A 15,822-nucleotide genomic window follows, 5' to 3' on the forward strand; every position below is an offset into this window, starting at 1 on the left:
GGAATGAAGACAAGGGAGAGATTCAAAAAGCATTTGCAGAGGAATGAATAAAATTTGATGACATGAGCAGTGAGCAAGAGAGAGGCAAAGACGATACCATTTACAGATCAAGTGACTTGGGAAATATTTCCACCATTTCTGAAGATAAGAAATACAAAAGGAAGAGGTGCTTAAAGGAAAAGCATGCAATTGAATTTGAGGAGGTTATGGGACATCAAGTAAGTTGATAGAAACGTTATCTTGGAATTTCAGGCTGGAGTTAGTGATTGATTTGAGAATCTTCAATTTAGAAATAGACACAGAAGCCATGGGGATGCATGAGAACACTTAGAGAAAGAATGGAGAAGATGACTATGCCTCCCCAATGTAAGTCATGCAGAAGAGGATAAGTGAAGAAATTTAGAATGAGTACTCAGGGAGAATGATGTCCTAGAATCAATGAAGGAAGTAAAAAGATAAAGGGGCTTAATATGGGAAATTATGCCTGAAGGCCAACTAAAACCAGGGGGAAAACAAAGAACCATTTAATGATTCATCACTCAGAAGGGTGTTAGAGACTTTGGGTCAAGTAATTTTATTGATTTGCTGGGAGCAGAAGGCATTAAATAAAAGGTTATGAGGTGCCAAAAGTCCAGAAAGTAGAGAAAGCAAGCATAGAAAGGACTCTGAGAGAGTATTCCAGCAAAGAAGGTCTAGGGATAATTGAATATTACAGTCATGACATTCATTCACTCGTTGACTAAATATTGCTTTACTAATACCTTCTAAACACTGAGCTAGGGGTCATTATAGAGACCAGTAAGGTATAATTCCTGCCTCCAAGGTGCTCAGAGTCTTGTAAGAGAGGCAGATGCAAGCTGCAATGAAAGCAATAGTGAAGATATATAAAGATACAGGTGTATGTAGCTCAGAGAAAGAAAAATTTGTTCTATCTGGTGAAGAAGTCAAGAAACTTCCTACATAGGTGCCATAAAGCTGTGTCTTAAAAGATTAAAAAGAGTTTACCAGCTGCAAGAAGATGAAATTTATTCCAATGAGTGGGAATAGTAGTACACGCAATTAAATGAAGGCAAGAAAAGAATGTATTTTGGCAACCTCAAACAATGTGGCATTGTTGGATCATGAAGTGAGATGGGGAGTGTCAACTAATGTAGCTAAAAGGCAGACAGGCACTAGAACATAAATTGCTTTAGGTGCCATGCTTTAGGCTAAGAACTTGGTCTCTACCTTGTAGGTAGAGAAAAAAAGTATAAGCAAGAAAAACTTGGGGTTTTGAAGGAGCTTTGATTTTAGCTTTACTCTTTATTGATTCATTTTTCCTGATTGGTTTATGTCACTGTTATTTTCCTAGTTTAAAATCAGCACTTGGTCCCTTAATTTTTCTGGGTATATACCCAAAAGATTATAAATCATGCTGCTATAAGGACACATGCACATGTATGTTTATTGCGGCACTATTCACAATAGCAAAGACTTGGAATCAACCCAAATGTCCATCAGTGACAGACTGGATTAAGAAAATGTGGAATATACACCATGGAATACTATGCAGCAATAAAAAAGGATGAGTTTGTGTCCTTTGTAGGGACATGGATGCAGCTGGAATCCATCATTCTTAGCAAACTATCACAAGAACAGAAAACCAAACACCGCATGTTCTCACTCATAGGTGGGAACTGAACAATGAGATCACTTGGACTCAGGAAGGGGAACATCACACACCGGGGCCTATCATGGGGAGGGGGGAGAGGGGAGGGATTGCACTGGGAGTTATACCTGATGTAAATGACGAGTTGATGGGTGCAGCACAGCAACATGACACAAGTATACATATGTAACAAACCTGCACGTTATGCACATGTACCCTAGAACTTAAAGTATAATAATAAAAAAAAAGAAAAAAAAATTTTCATTGTCTTTCTTTAATAATTAAGTACTGCTTTTATAGTATCTTATATTATTTTTGTATGAAGTGTTATATTTTTCACTGGTATCTAGGTTATAAATAGCTTCTTTTAAAATTTCCTGTTTGAAATCAGTTTTTAAAAGGAAAGCAAAAAATAGAATAAATAAATAAATTGATTCTTTGAGAAAACCAATAAAACAGACGTGCCTCTTACAAGCCTAATTAAGTGGGGAAAAAAGAGCATAAAAGTAGACAAGATTAAAAACAAAAAAGGAGACACAAGTTCCAGAGTTACATGCTTGAATTGTATAGCAACAAAATTTAAAACCTACACAAAATAAATTAATTCCAAATATAACACATTCTACTGAAACTGATTAAGAAGAAATGGAAATCTTGACTCAATCAATTATTAGAGAAGAAATAGAAAAACTGATTAGTGATCTATTGTTGTAAAAGTCACCAGTCCTCAAAGCTGAGCTCTTATATAAGTTAAGCACAGGTAATTCCAATGCAATTAAACTATTCCAGATGATATAAAGAAACAAAACCTGCCATATAACTCTAATAACAAAACCCGATATAGACAACAATGAAGGAAAACTATATATTAAGATGACTTATTAATATAGATGCAAAGTTCTAAATGAAATATTAGCAAATAGAATCTGTCAATGATCTAAAGAATAGTACATACTGGCGATGAACAATCTGAAAATGAGACTAAGAAAATAATTACATTTATAATATCAAAGAGAATAAAATACTTACGAATAATTTTAACAAAAGTAGTGTAAGACTTGCACCCAAAAAACTACAAAATATCCTTGAAAGAAATTAAAGATCTAAAAAATGAAAACATCCCATGTTCATGTATTGAAAGACTTAATCTTGTTAAGATGGCAATAACTCAAGTTGATCTACAGGTTAGGTGAGATCTCAGTTGCTCTTTGTGTGCAAATTTATAAGCTTGTACTAAAATTAATATGGAAATGCAAATTACCCAGAATAGCCAAAACAATCTTTAAAAAAATGTGATTGGAAGACTTACATGTCACAATTTCAAAGTTAACTACAAAACTATGTGATCAAGACTCTGTAGTACTAGTATAAGCATAGACATAAAGATCAGATACGTGTTTATCAGAAATAAACACATATGTTTTTGGCCAATTGATTTTCAACAAGGGTGTCAGTACAATAAAGTGTGGAAAGAATCATCTTTTCAACAAATGATCCTGTGATAGCAAATGATCCTGGCTATCCACATATGAAAGAATTAAGTTGCAACTCCACATAGCACTATTTACATAAAAATTAACTCACAATGGATCAGAGACCTAAAAAACTAAAACCATGAATGTCTTAGAAAAAAAAATAGGTATAAGTCTTCATAATGCTGGATTTAGCAGTTTTTTTTAGCTATGACACCAAAAGCACAATCAATCAAAGAAAAAATAGATATATTAGACTTCATTGAATTATAAACTTCGGTGCTCCAAAGGACACTATCAAGAAAGTGAATAGATAACACACAGAAAGAGAGAAAATATTTGCAATTATATAAATGATGAGTCTGGTGTCCATAATATATAAATAACTATTACAATTCAACAATTAAAAGACAACCCAATTTAAAAATGAGCAAAAGATTTGAACAGACATTTCTTCAAATAAGATATATGAATGGATAATATTATTTCAACATCAGTGTAGGAAAATTAATAGACAAATCAAAATTGCAATGAGATACTGCTTCATGCCCACTAATGCAGTTATACTAAAAAAGATAGACAACGACAAGCATGGAAAAATTTGAATACTCATACACTGCTGATAAAAGTGCAAAATGGCACAACTTTTCTGGAAAACAACTAGTTTGACAGTTTCTCAATTACAGCTAGGGTAATTCCAACCCTAGCTGTATACCCAAGAGAATTGAAAACATATGTTTGTACCAAAACTTGTATACAAATGTTTGTAGAAGCACTACTCCTAACAGGCCAAAGATGGAAGCACATAACTGTCTATCAATTGATGAATAGATAAGTTATGATATAGCCATACAATGGACTATTATTCAGCTATAAATAGGAATAAAGGTTTGATACATGGATGAATCTTGGAAACACTATGATAAGTGAATGAAGGAGACACAAAAGGCCACATATTGTAAATGTCAAAAATAGGAAAATCCATACAGGCAGCATATTTGCAGTTGCCAATGGCTGGGGGAACAGGAAAATGGAAGTGACAGCTAATAGGTACAGGGTACCTTCAGGGTGATGAATATATTCTGGAATTAGATTGTAGTGATGGTCATACAACTTTGTGAATATACTAAAAACCAATGAATTCATATACTTAAAAAGGTAAATTTTATGGTATGTGAATTATGTCTCAATAAAAATTTAGTTTATATATTTTTGCAAAAAGGATATAACAAAGCTAATAAACAATAGTTTTATTAAAATGTTTATTCTGATTGTAGCTAAAGAGTTAATTCTTCTACTATGGAAATAAATTATAAATTAATAAAATGACTAAATCACAATACATAGAACAAATTACATCAAAATGCAGTTCATAGAAGGGCATATGCAAATGGCATCAAATATGCTCAACTCACTGACAGTCATATAAATCCAAATTAAAATAACAATGAAACATCTTTATGCACCCACAAGACTGACAAAAATAAAAAACGAACTATCATATCTATTGCTGGCAGGGATGTGGGGGAATAAAGACTACTCTCATACACTGCTGGTTGGAATAGTCATGTACTTAGCTATTTTGAAAGCTAGCCAATGACATCTATTATTAATAATATTCAAAGTAATATATCCTTTGATCTAGCAAACCTACTTCTGTGAATTTATCTTATATAAATAAAAATGGCAATTTCTAAAGATAGAAATATATATATACACATATATATAGTTGCTGAACTGGTTATTGATGCTTATAGAGGCCCCAAACTAAATACATTGTGGCATATGTACACTGCAGAATATTATGTAACCATAAAAAAGTATGAATTGGAGAATTTCCAGAAGACTTAGAGAGAACTTCATAGATTTTATTGGATGAGAAAAGCGAGATACAGAAAACTATGTATAATCCAATCCCTTTTAAATAAAAGAATTAGGAGCAATATATGTATATGTGCATATATATGTATGTATAAATGTATATATGATACACTTTTTAATATATCTATAACAACAGAGGGGGAAAAAATAATGTTGGTGGTAGATGCTTAAGGGAAGCAATAATAGCTAGTACAGAGATCAGTGGGGAGACTGCTGTAGCAGTCCAGGAAAGATATGATGAAGACCTTGGCTAAATCAGTGTGGGAGGCCAGGAGACAGAGCATCTCCTGAAAATCTTACTGGGACCCCATTCTGGGGCTTTCTTTTGGTTGTCAGAGTACTCACATGCCTGTCCTCCTGCACAGTAGGTGATAGGCCTGCTAGTCTCCTGCTTTACCGTCACCCTCACTTTTCAGTTTTGGATTCTCTTTTTCCCAGGACGGTACAGAATAAAAGCACCTGTACAGCTTCTTCCTACCCCAAACCCTGCCCAAGTTGTCATCTTAGGCATGCTTTCACATTCTTCTGACATTCTCCATGAATTTGGACTATGGAACCCCACAGAAACAGACAGGATGCATAAGACAACCAAAATGAGATCTTCATGGCTTTTTCCTAGTATTTATCTTTGGTCTCTAGGGACAATAATGAGACCCAGCTGTGATCTTCCTTCACCACTACCCTGTCCTCTCATGTTTTCTGTCTTCATCTGTCTTCTGGGAGTCAACTCCACTACTTACATTCACTGTCTAGAGATTCTGAGTTCTCCCAGAACGTCATATACTCCTCCATTCCAACCCAACTGTCTTTCCTTCAGACCTAGACCAGAGAGTCTCATATAGGGGATGGGTTAGTACATCAGAATTCTATGGTGAAAGTTTTTCAAGTTATACATGGCTGAACTCTCCTGCATGTGTCACAGATTATGGGAAAAATAAACTCTTTTTTAATTCTAATATTAGGATATTACTATATACTATCTCCATTTTACAGATTAGGAAACTAAGTACCAATGACATTGAATGACATTCCTAGGATCTTCTGACTGCAGAACTTATACTATTTCTACTGCACTCCCAGCTTGTCAGCAGAACTCACTAAAGACTCTGAGGAGGTACCTTCACTTCTCATAGGGACCTCTGGGAGTCTAATGCCCAATAGCTTGTTTTAGTATACCCTTATTCTGCAAGCAATCATTGAGCTTCAAATATGTGCCAGGCTCTGTAGGATGCACTCGGAGTGGGGTGTGAGGAGGTTGGTGGCAAGATGTGGAAATACACAGGTAAACAAAACAGGACATTTGCCTTTGATGAGCTCACAGCAAGTGAAGGAGCTAGATCAGTAAAAAGAGGCACTTACAATCAAGGTAATGGGTACCTTTAGAGGCTGGAGGAATTTGGATTTTTTTTTTTTTTTTTTTTTTTTTAACAGGATCTCACTCTGTCACTCAGGCTGGAGTGCAGTGGTACAATCATAGCTCATTGCAGCCTCTAACTCAGGGGCTCAAGCAATCCTCCTACTTCAGCCTTCTGTGTAGTTGGGACTATGGGCATGTGCCACTATGGGCATGGCTAGAATTTGTAATTTATCTTACCTAGGAGTACCTAAGGCTTCCAGGGAGTAGGTATTTAGGACTTATGATATGGTTTGAATCTGTGTTGTCACCCAAAGTTCATGTTCAATTGTAATCCCCAGTGCTGGAGGTGGGGCCTGGTGGGAGGTGATTGGATCATGAGGGTGGTTTCTCATAAATGGCTTAGCACCATCCCCTTGACACTGTCCTCACAAAAGCGAGTGAGTTCTCATGAGATCTGGTTGTTTAAAAGCATGTAGCACCTCCCCCGCTGACTTCTCTCTTGCTCCTGGATGGCATTTCTGGATTCACCCTGGGCCACAGGGGAGTCTGCTGCCCCCAGGGGAGAGACTCAGGCCTGGCAGCATTCACCACAAGCTGATGGAAGAGCCCTTGAGCCTTGAGTGAACATCAGTAGTAGGCAGGCAGTACTTGCTGCAGGGTTGGGGCAGTGGTGGCCATGGTGAAAAGACTCCTCTGGTTGAGAAAAGGAGAGGAAAGAGTGGGAAGGACTTTGTCTTGCTCTGTGAGTGCCAGGTCAGCTGCAGGGGAATAGAACACCAAGTAGATTCAGCATTGACTCATGTGGCATTTCTGGACTTACCATGGGCCGGCGGGGAGCTTGTCACCCTGAAGGAAAGGAAACAAGCCTAGCTGGATTCACCACCTGATGACTGAAAAGGCCTTGGGCCTGACAGTAGCCAGGCATTGGTTGCCACAGGCCTTGAGTGACACCTAGCACTGTGCCAGTTTCAGATCTGACTCAGCACAGTCCCAATGATGGTGGCCAAAGGGTGCTTGTGTCACTCCTCCCCCAGCTCCAGGCAGCTTAGCACAGATAGAGAGAGACTGTGTTTGGGGGAAGGTAAGGGAAGAGAACAAGGGTCTCTGCCTGGTAATCCAGAGAATTATCTGAGATCTTCCTCAAGACCACTAAGGTTGTGCCTCTGTAAGTCTTAAAGAGTCACAGCATTGGTCTTGGAGTGCCCCTTAATGTAAATACAGCTACAATGACCAAATACAACATTCAGTTCCCTTTGAATACAAAGGGAATTTGTATTCAAAGCCTTCCCAAGAAGGATGGTCACAAACATGCTCAAAGTTCAAAGACTACAATAAATATCTAAGTCTTCAATGCCCAGACATTGATGAACATCCACAAGCATCAAGACCATCCAATAAAATATGACTTCACCAAACAAAATAAGGCACAAGCAACTAATTCTGGAGTGACAGAGATATGTGATCTTTCAGAAAGATAATTTAAAATAGCCATCTGAGGAAACTCAAAGAAATTCAAGACAACACAAAGAAGGAACTCAGAATCCTAACAGAAAACTTTAAAAAAGAGGTGAGATAGTTTTTACAAAATCAAGCAGAAATTCTGGAGCTGAAAAATCCAATTGAAATACTGAAGAATACCCCAGAGTCTCTCAAAAGCAGAATTGATCAAGCAGAAGAAAGAATTAGTGAGCTTCAAGACAGTCTATTTGAAAATACAGTCAAAAGAAACAGAAGGAAAAAGAATAAAAAGAAATAAAGCATGCCCACAAGATCTAGAAAATAAACTTAAAAGAACAAATCTAAAAGATATTGAATTTAAAGAGGAATTAGAGAGACTAGGGTAGAAAGTTTATTTAAAGGGTTAGTAACAGAGAACGTTTCAAACCTTGAGAAAGATATCAACATTCAAGTACAAGAAGGATTTAGAACATCAAGCAGATTTACCCAAATAAGACTGTCTCAAGACATTCAATAATCAAACTCATAGAGGTCAGGGATAAAGAAAAGATCCTAAAAGCAGCAAGAGAAAAGAAAGAAATAACATACAAAGGAGTTCCAATACACCAGACAACAAACTTCTCAGTGGAAACCATACAGTTCAGGAGTAGCACGACATTTAGTGCTGAAAAGAAAAACTTTTATCTTAGAATAGTATAGCTTTCAAACACAAAGGAGAAATAGACTTTCTCAGACAAATAGAAGCTGAGAGATTTCATCAATGCCAGACCTATCCTATAAGAAATGCTAAAGGGAGTTCTTCAGTCTGAAAGAAAAGGATGTTGATGAGCCATAAGAAATCATCTGAAGGTACAACACTCACTGGTAATAGTAAGTACACAGACAAACACAGAATATTATTTCACTGTAATTGTGGTGTGTAAACTACTCATATAATAAGTATAAAGACTAAAAGATGAACCTATCAAAAATAACTTTTCAAGACATAGTATAGTAAGACATACATAGAAACAACAAAAAGTTAAAAAGCAGGAAAAAGTTAGTATTGAGTTTTTATTAGTTTTGTATTTACTTGTTAGTGTATTTGTTTTTGCAATCAGTGTTATCATCAGTTTAAAATTGTGGGTTATAAGATGTTATTTGCAAGCCTCATGACAACCTCAAATCAAAAAATTTAAAACAGACACACAAAAAATAAAAAGTAAGAAATTAAAACATACTCATTAAAAGGAAGGAAGTACGGAAGAAGGAAAAGAAGGATAGATAGAAGGAAGGAAGGAGGGAGGCAGGGAGGGAGGAAAGGGGGAGGGGAGGGCAGGGAAGGGGAGGGAGTTAAGGATGGATGGAAAGAGGGAGGAAGGGAGATTTGAGGGACAGAAGGAGAGAGGGAAGAGAAGACCACAAAACAACCAGAAAACAAACAAGAAAATGGCAGTAATAAGTGCTTACTTTCCAATAGTAACATTAAATGTAAATGGACTAAATTCCCCAATCAAAAGACACAGAGTGGCTAAATGAATTTTAAAAAAAATTAAAAACCCAACAATCTATTGCCTGCAAGAAACACACCTCACCTATGAAGACACACATAGACTGAAAATAAAGGGATGGAAAAAGATATTCCATGCAAGTGGAAACCAAAAAAGAGCAGGAATAACTACACTTATATCGGAAAAAATAGATTTTAAGACAAAAATTAGAAGAAGAGACAGAGAGGGTCATTATATAATGATAAAGGGATCAATTTAGCAAGAGGATATAGCAATTGTAAGTATCTATGCACTCAACACTGGAGCACTCAGATATATAAGGCAAATATCAGCAGAACTAAAGAGAGAGAAAGACCCCAATATAATAATAGGTGGAGAAGTCAACACTCCACTTTCAGCATTGGACAGATCATCCAGAAAGAAAATAAACGAAGAAACATTGGACTTAATCTGCACTACACACAAAATGGATCTAATATATATTTACAGAACAGTTCATCCAATGGCTACAGAATACACATTCTTCTCCTCAGCACATGAATCATTCTCAAGGATAGACCATATGTCAGGTCACAAAACAAGTCTCAAACTATTTTTAAAAATTGAAATCAGATCAAATATCTTATCTGAACATAATAGAATAAAACTAGAAATCAGTAACAAGAGGAACTTTGAAAACTATAAAAACACATGGAGATTAAACAATATGCTTGCTCCTGAATGACCAGTGAGTCAATGAAGAAATTAATAAGGACATTTAAAAATTTCTTCAAACAAATGAAAACGGTAATACAATATACCAAAACCTATGGGATGCAGCAAAATCAGTACTAAGTGGAAAGTGTATAGCAATAAGTACCTATATGAGAAGAGTAGAAAAATTTCAAATAAACAACCTAATCATGCATCTTGAGGGAGTAGAAAAGCAAGAGCAAACCAAACCCCAAATTAAGAGAAGAAATAATAAAGATCAGAGCAGAAATAACTGAAACTGAAATGAAAAGTTCAAAAGATCAAGTAAATGAAAAATTGATTTTTTTAAAAGATAAAATTGACAAACCTTTAGCCAGGCTGAGAATAAAGAGAGAATACCCAAATAAATAAATTCCAAGATGAAAAAGGAGACAATACAATATTACAACTGATAACACAGAAAATCAAAGGATCATTAGAGACTACTGTGAACAACTATATGCCAATACATCATTAAATCTTGAAGAAATGGATAAATTCCTAAACACATGCAACCTACCAAGATTAAACCATGAAGAAATTCAAAACCTAAATAGCCCAATAACAGGTAATAGATCAAAGCCACAGTAAAAAGTCTTCCAGCAAAGAAAAGCCCCAGACTCAATGGCTTCCCTGCTGAATTTTACCAAATACTTAAAGAAGAACTAATACCAATTCTACCCAAATTATTCTGAATAACAGATGGGGAAGGAATGCTTCCAAACTCATTCTATGAGGTATTACCCTGATACTAAAACCAGACAAAGACACATCAAAAAAAGAAAACTACAGATCAATATCCCCGATGAACACTGATGCAAAAATTATCAACAAAATGCTAGCAAACGGAATTCAACAACATATTAAAAAGATCATTTGTCATGATCAAGTGGGATTTATCTCAGAGATGCAAGGATGGCTAAACATACGCAAATCAATTACTGGGATACATTATATCAAAAGAATGAAGAGCAAAAACCATACGACCATTTTAACTGATGCTGAAAGAGCATGTAATAAAATTCAACATCCTCTCATGATAAAAATCCTCAAAAAACTGGGTATAGTAGGAATATACCTCAACACAATAAAAGCCATAAAAAACACTCACTTAAAGTGAATGGGTCTGTTTAGACCTACCTGTTTCTAAAAAGAAGACCTACAGCTAGTATCATACTGAATGAAGAAAAACCTTTCCTCCAATATCTGGAACAAGACAAGGATGCCCATTTATACCACTGTTTATTAAACATAGTGCTGAATGTCCTAGCTAGAGCAATCATATAAGAGAAAATAATAAAGAGCATCCAAATGGAAAGTAAAAAGTCAAATTATTTTTGTTTGCAGATAATATGATCTTATATCTAGAAAAACCTAAAAACTCTACTAAAAATTATTAGAGCTGATAAACAAATTCGGTAACATTACAGGATACAAAATCAACATATTGAAAACCAGCAGCATTTTTACATGCCAACAGTGAAGACTCTGTAAAAGAAATCAAGAAAGTAATCCCATTTACAGTAGCTACAAACAAAATAAAATACCTAGGAATAAATTTAATCAAAGAAGTGAAAGATGTCCATAATAAAAACTATAAAACATTGATGCAAGGAATTGTAGAAGACAGAAAAAAATGAAAAGATATTCTATGTTCATGGATGAGAAGAATTAATATTCTTAAAATGTTCATACTACCCAAAGCAATCTACAGATTCAAAGCAATCCCTATCAAAATACTAATGACATTCTTTACAAAAATAAAAAAAAAAATCCTAAAATATATATGGAAGCACAAAAGACCCAGAATTGCCAAAGCCATCCTGAGCAAAAAGAACAAAACTGGAGGAATCACATTACCTGACTTCAAATGATACTACAGAGCCATTGTAACCAAAATCCAGCATGGTACTAGCATAAAAACAGACACATAGACCAATAGAACATAACAGAGAACCCAGAAATAAATCCATATACCTACAGTGAATTAATTTTTGACAAACATACCAAGAATATACACTGGGAAAAACACAGTCTCATCAGTAAACAATGCCAGGAAAACTGGATATCCATATGCAGAAGAATGAAACTAGACTATCTCTTATCATATACAAAAATCAAATCATAATGGATTAAAGACTTAAACCTGTAATCTCAAACTATAAAATTACCAAAAGAAAACATTGGGGAAACTCTCCAGGAAATTGGTCTGGGTAAAGATTTCTTGAGTAATACCCCACAAGCACAGGCAACCAAAGCAAAAATGGACAAATGAGATCACATTAAATTAAAAAGCTTCGGCCGGGCGCGGTGGCTCAAGCCTGTAATCCCAGCACTTTGGGAGGCCGAGACGGGCGGATCACGAGGTCGGGAGATCGAGACCATCCTGGCTAACACGGTGAAACCCCGTCTCTACTAAAAAATACAAAAAAAACTAGCCGGGCGAGGTGGCGGGCGCCTGTAGTCCCAGCTACTCGGGAGGCTGAGGCAGGAGAATGGCGTGAACCCGGGAGGCGGAGCTTGCAGTGAGCTGAGATCCAGCCACTGCACTCCAGCCTGGGCGACAGAGCGAGACTCCGTCTCAAAAAAAAAAAAAAAAAAAAGCTTCTGCACAGCAAAAGAAGAAAACAACAAAATGAAGAGACAATCCACAGAATGGGACAAAATATTTGCAAACTGTCCATCTGACAAAAGATTAATAACCAAAATATATATTTTGGTTGGAACTCAATTCAACAGAAAAAAATCTAATAATCTGATTAAAACATGGGTAAAATATCTGAATAGACATTTCTTTTCTTTTCTTTTCTTTTTTTTTTTTGAGACGATGTCTCACTCTGTCACCCAGGCTGGAGTACAGTGATGTAATCTCGGCTCACTGCAGCCTCTGCCTCCTGAGTTCAAGTGATTCTCCTGCCTCAGTCTTCTGAGTAGCTGGGATTACAGGCACCTGCCACCACACCCAGCTAATTTTTGTGTTTTTAGTAGAGATGGGGTTTTTCACCATGTTGGCCAGGCTGGTCTCGAACTCCTGACTTCAGGTGATCCACCCACCTCGGCCTCCCAAAGTGCTGGGATTACAGGTGTGAGCCACTGTGCCTGGCGACATTTCTTAAATGAAGACGTACAAATGGCAAACAGACATATGAAAAGGTGCCCAACATCACTGATCATCAGAGAAATGCAGATCAAAACTACAATGAGATATCATCTCATTCCAGTTGAAATGGCTTTCATCCAAAAGGCAGGTAATAATGAATCTGGCAAGGATATGGAGAAAAGCAGACCCCCATACACTGTTGGTCAGAATGTAAATTAGTACAGCCATTATGGAGGTTCCTCAAACACCTAAAAATAGAATTACCATATGATTCTGCAATCCCACTGTTAGGTATGTACCCCAAAGAAAGGAAATTAGTATATTGAAGAGATATCTGCACTCCCATATTTATCACAGTGCCAGGATTTGGAAGCAACCTAAGGGTCTATATCGATAGATGAATGGATAAAGAAAATGTGGTACATATGCACAATGGAGTACTATTCAGCCATAAAAAAGAATGATATTCTGTCATTTGCAACAATATGGATGGGACTGGAGGACATTATGTTATGTGAAATAATCCAGATATAGGAAGACAAACTTCACATGTTCTCACTTATTTGTGGGAGCTAAAAATTAAAACAAATGAACTCGAGATAGAGAGAGAGTAGAGTGATGGTTATCAGAGGCTGGGAAGGGTAGTTAGGGGGGAATGGGGTTGGTTAATGGGTACAAAACTATAGTTAGATAGGATGAATAAGATCTAGTATTTGATTGCACAACAAGGTGCTTACAGGCAACACTTTATTGTATCTTTAAAAATAACTAACAGAGTATAATTGAACGTTTATAATGCAAAGACATGATAAATGCTTGAGGTGATGGATATCCCATTTATCCTGATGTGATTCTTACACATTGCATGCCTGTATCAAAATAGCTCTTGTACCCCATAGATATATACACCTACTATATACCAATAAAATTTTTTTAAAGAAAAGAAAAACCGACATTGAAAGACTCACTTAAAGTGAATGCATCTGTTCAGACCTACCTGTTTCTAAAAGGAAGTGACCCTGTGTCTCCTTCTAAACTTTTTTTTTTTTTTTGAGACAGTATCTCACTTTGTCACCCAGGCTGGAGTACAGTGGCGCGACCTCAGCTCGCTGCAACCAGCATCTCCTGGGTTCAAGAGATTCTCGTGCCTCAGCCTACAGAGTAGCTGGGATTACAGGTGCACATCACCATACCCGAATAATTTTTGTACTTTAGTAGACACGGGGTTTCACTATGTTAGCCAGACTGGTCTTGAACTCCTGACCTCAAGTGATCTGCCCGCCTCAGCCTCCCAAAGTGCTGGGATTACAGGTGTGAAGCACCGCACCTGGCCTCCCTCTGAACTTCTAAAGCACACTTCTTTGGGACCCATTGTGTTTCACACTTAACTTGGGCACAACCCGAGAGTAGAAAAGAGTCCAATCTTTCCCCACAGATTTCCAAGGGTGCTCATGAACTAGGTTACCCCAGGTCTTGGCAGCCAGGCCAGCCGCACGACGCTTTCCCCACTCTGACATAACAAACGCGTGAACAAACACTCAAAGCAAGTGACTCTTTAAAGCGTTTTAGAGAAGTGAGTGTAATCATACAGGAAAGAATAGGGGTTCACCAGATGAGGAAAAGGAAGAGAAGAGAATGCTAAACAGAATAAGGAGTATGAGTAGGAACAAAAATTCAAAATGCTCCAGGAAGATATAAATGTTTCTGATTTTGAAACAGAGAACGTTGCAGGGGCAGGTGGCCGTGGTGACACTGAAATATAGGTCAATCCAGATTGTAAAGGATCTTATGTGAGTCTGGGCTTCAGTAAAGGAAATTAAAAGGTAAGTGGATTTTTAAGGTGAGTTGTTGCAAGAACAGAAAATTTATTTTTGATCATTCCATCATAACTTCCCCGTGGTTTTCCTACCTAGCAGCATTTGAAGAATGCCTGTGCGTGGAATCAGCCAGAGAGACGGCAAGAGAAATCCATGTCTGACATGGCCTGGATCACCTACCTCTTCAAAGCAGAGTGGAACCGGCCAGGAGAGAGGTGTCCCAGGGTGAGCGTGCACGGGAGGGAGTTTGCAGAGCCAAATGCTGTGAAGTTCCTGCCTTTTGGGCCCAGAGACTTCTGAGACTTGTGCTCTCCCTCTGTGCTTTCAACTTATAAAACCTGCCGTTTTGATCTAAAAGAAAAAAAAGAAGATTCAGCTGCTAGGTTAATGTTGTTGGCTAAGTATTTCAGAGACGCTTCATGACTTACACATGAGCAGAGAATGGGCCTGGGAAGCGGCAGCAGCTGTGGGAATCAAGCCTGTCCACTGAACCTGTATGAACCAGTGTTCTCATCTATAAGATGGGAGAAGTAAGCCCTGTCCCACATTCCTTCCCAAGGAGGGGACAAAGGAGACTGTTCAAGGCAAGTCTCTTCACCAGACATCTGTTGTCACATTCATGATGCTGGACAAAACCCTCAAAACCACAGTGGCATACAAGAGAACTCACTGAATTCACTCATGAGCCTGGGCTTCAGCTGATCTGAGCTTGGCTGTTCCTAACTCTGCTTGCACGTGTGATTGTGTTCAGCTGCAGGTCAAAGAAATGTGTCTGCTGATATGGGCTGGGCTCGCGTGCATGCCTAGAAGTGAGCTACCTATCTATTGCTGACCTAGGATGGCCGTTGGCTGGAACAATGGGATGCC

Source organism: Theropithecus gelada, chromosome 13, assembly GCF_003255815.1.
Source record: "Theropithecus gelada isolate Dixy chromosome 13, Tgel_1.0, whole genome shotgun sequence".
Classification (NCBI taxonomy): domain Eukaryota; kingdom Metazoa; phylum Chordata; class Mammalia; order Primates; family Cercopithecidae; genus Theropithecus; species Theropithecus gelada.